The sequence below is a fragment of the Schistocerca serialis genome, unplaced genomic scaffold, assembly GCF_023864345.2.
Source record: "Schistocerca serialis cubense isolate TAMUIC-IGC-003099 unplaced genomic scaffold, iqSchSeri2.2 HiC_scaffold_1046, whole genome shotgun sequence".
Classification (NCBI taxonomy): Eukaryota; Metazoa; Arthropoda; class Insecta; order Orthoptera; family Acrididae; genus Schistocerca; species Schistocerca serialis.
In genome coordinates this window covers 1-2,500 of record NW_026047235.1, presented here as the reverse complement: position 1 = coordinate 2,500, position 2,500 = coordinate 1, and the positions used below count along the sequence as shown (strand labels likewise).

General features: G+C 57.6%; 1 non-coding gene across 1 annotated transcript in view; it reads right to left on the bottom strand.

Moving 5' to 3' along the window:
- LOC126430401 (small subunit ribosomal RNA) overlaps positions 1 to 401 on the bottom strand; it is a 1,909-nt gene extending 1,508 nt beyond the window's left edge. Inside the window, exon 1 of the ribosomal RNA XR_007577142.1 lies at positions 1 to 401. This exon is cut by the window's left edge and continues 1,508 nt beyond it. This is a non-coding gene — a ribosomal RNA (small subunit ribosomal RNA).
- Between the last annotated feature and the right edge of the window lie 2,099 nt (positions 402 to 2,500).

Sequence of the window (2,500 nt, the reverse complement as noted above, 5' to 3'; positions counted from 1 at the left end):
CCGGAATCGAACCCTGATTCCCCGTTACCCGTTACAACCATGGTAGGCGCAGAACCTACCATCGACAGTTGATAAGGCAGACATTTGAAAGATGCGTCGCCGGTACGAGGACCGTGCGATCAGCCCTAAGTTATTCAGAGTCACCAAGGCAAACGGACCGGACGAGCCGACCGATTGGTTTTGATCTAATAAAAGCGTCCCTTCCATCTCTGGTCGGGACTCTGTTTGCATGTATTAGCTCTAGAATTACCACAGTTATCCAAGTAACGTGGGTACGATCTAAGGAACCATAACTGATTTAATGAGCCATTCGCGGTTTCACCTTAATGCGGCTTGTACTGAGACATGCATGGCTTAATCTTTGAGACAAGCATATGACTACTGGCAGGATCAACCAGGGAGCTGCGTCAACTAGAGCTGAGCAGCCGGCCGCCCGGGAGTGTGTCCCGGGGGCCCGCGCGAACACGCAAGCGTCCGCTCAATTATTCTGCAAACAGGAGGAGGCTGAGCTCCCCTGCACAACACACCTCGAAACCCTCTCAGGTCCCGGCGGCGCGCAGCGCCGTCCTAAGTACTTGGTCGGGTTCGAGAGAGGCGCAATCGCCCGGAGTTAGGCGAGTAGACGCTTTAGGTGCGACCACCCGTGCTCCCAACTGAGCTTGCCGCTGCCGACAGAGGCCCGGGAGCGTGCTGTCGTGGCATTGCCGGCGGGAGACAACACGCGCCACCTACGGTGACCGGCAGCTCCAACGCCAGCGCCACAGAAGGACAAAAGCCCTACTTGGGTGCCGAAGCGAACTCTCCCAGCACAGCGCACGCGCCAACACGTCCGCACAGCTGCGATACAAACCACCTGCGAGAACCGCTGGGGCGACCGAGCAGCAGACGGCGTCGCGGCGCCGAGCGCCGGGCGGCGGCGCATCCTCAGCGCACAAAGTCCTCAATCGGACCAGCACACTGCAGATGGCCACCGCGCTTCGCACCGGGCCCGCGAGGACCTACTTTGGCCGCAAGGCGCCGCGAGCAGGGGGCGCCGGCGCGCAGCTGCGCCGCCTGCCGCGTCCGTCGGCCGGCGCGCCTGCCACCGGCCGCCCCCACCAGCCGGCTGTAGCGCGTGCGCCCACGCACCGCGCTGCCAGCACGCCGGGCGGCCCCCCCTCACCGGCCGGGGACGGTCCCACCCAGCCACCGCCGCGTATCGCCTCACACCCAGATCCCCTTTCACGTTCGTGGGCATGGTGGGTCCCCTTTCACGTTCGTGGGCATGGTGGGTATCCCTGAAACAACCGGTTAATAGCTCGACCGATCGTCGCCAACACTGATTCACCTCTAGCGAGAACAACCGCACCACAACGGGTTACCGGTTGTTCATTTGCGTAACGTCACCAGCAAACGTACACGTCCATCGCCATTTGCAACGAGTATTGCATGCCTGTGTCAGGTGTCACAACACACTACGTCTGCCCACATAGACGCAACAACATGTGCACGCCTAGAGAACACGTGGAAGGTAGACCCCGTACGTATGCGGTGTCCATTGCGCGAACGACTGTCAGCCCGCCTCTGCAGCATGTCGCAGATGTGGAACGCGGTGCAACATGCTATCACGGTGTGTGAGAAGAGACGACTACGTCCGAATACACGCTCCACTACATCAACAGACTGCTCATGCTGATCGCCATCCAGGGCGTCCGTTCCTCCCACACGTCTGTATGGCGTACCACACTGCAATCCAGCTCTTATAGGGAGACGACACGTAGCTGCGTGCACAATATTTGGACTGTATGGTCCGCCGTTGCTAGGCGCTGTCGTCATACGGTCACATGGGCCACGATGTATCATTCAGTACATACGGAGCAATGTGCAGTACAGTTTGTGGGTTTTGCGTACATCGGCGGACAGGTGACAGGCCGTACCACAACGTAGGCTGAGTACGTCGGCATGCGAAGGGCATTGAACATGCAAACTTCTCACCGACCAGCTTGCGAAGGCAGGGGGGAAGGGGGGGGGGGGCATGTACGTCCTGCTGCTATCCACACTACAGTGTATAGCAGGAGCATGTGGAAAGTCAGCAACACCTGCAAGGTGTTTAACATGACGCGATACACAGGGGACCGGGCAGTGCGAGTAGCGAACTATATTGCGAGGGTTGCGGTTAGGCAACACTACACTACTTTAACGGGTTGCATAACAATTACAGAGCAGGTTCAGCGACAACGTGCGTCAGGTTAAGGCGCAATATAGTTTAGGTTACGGCGCACTTTAGGTTAGGTTAAGGCACATTATAGGTTAGGTTAAGGCACAACATGGGTTACGTTAAGGCACAACATGGGTTACGTTAAGGCACAACATGGGTTAGGTTAAGGCACAACATGGGTTAGGTTAAGGCACAACATGGGTTAGGTTAAGGCACAACATGGGTTAGGTTAAGGCACAACATGGGTTAGGTTAAGGCACAACATGGGTTAGGTTAAGGCACAACATGGGTTAGGTTAAGGCA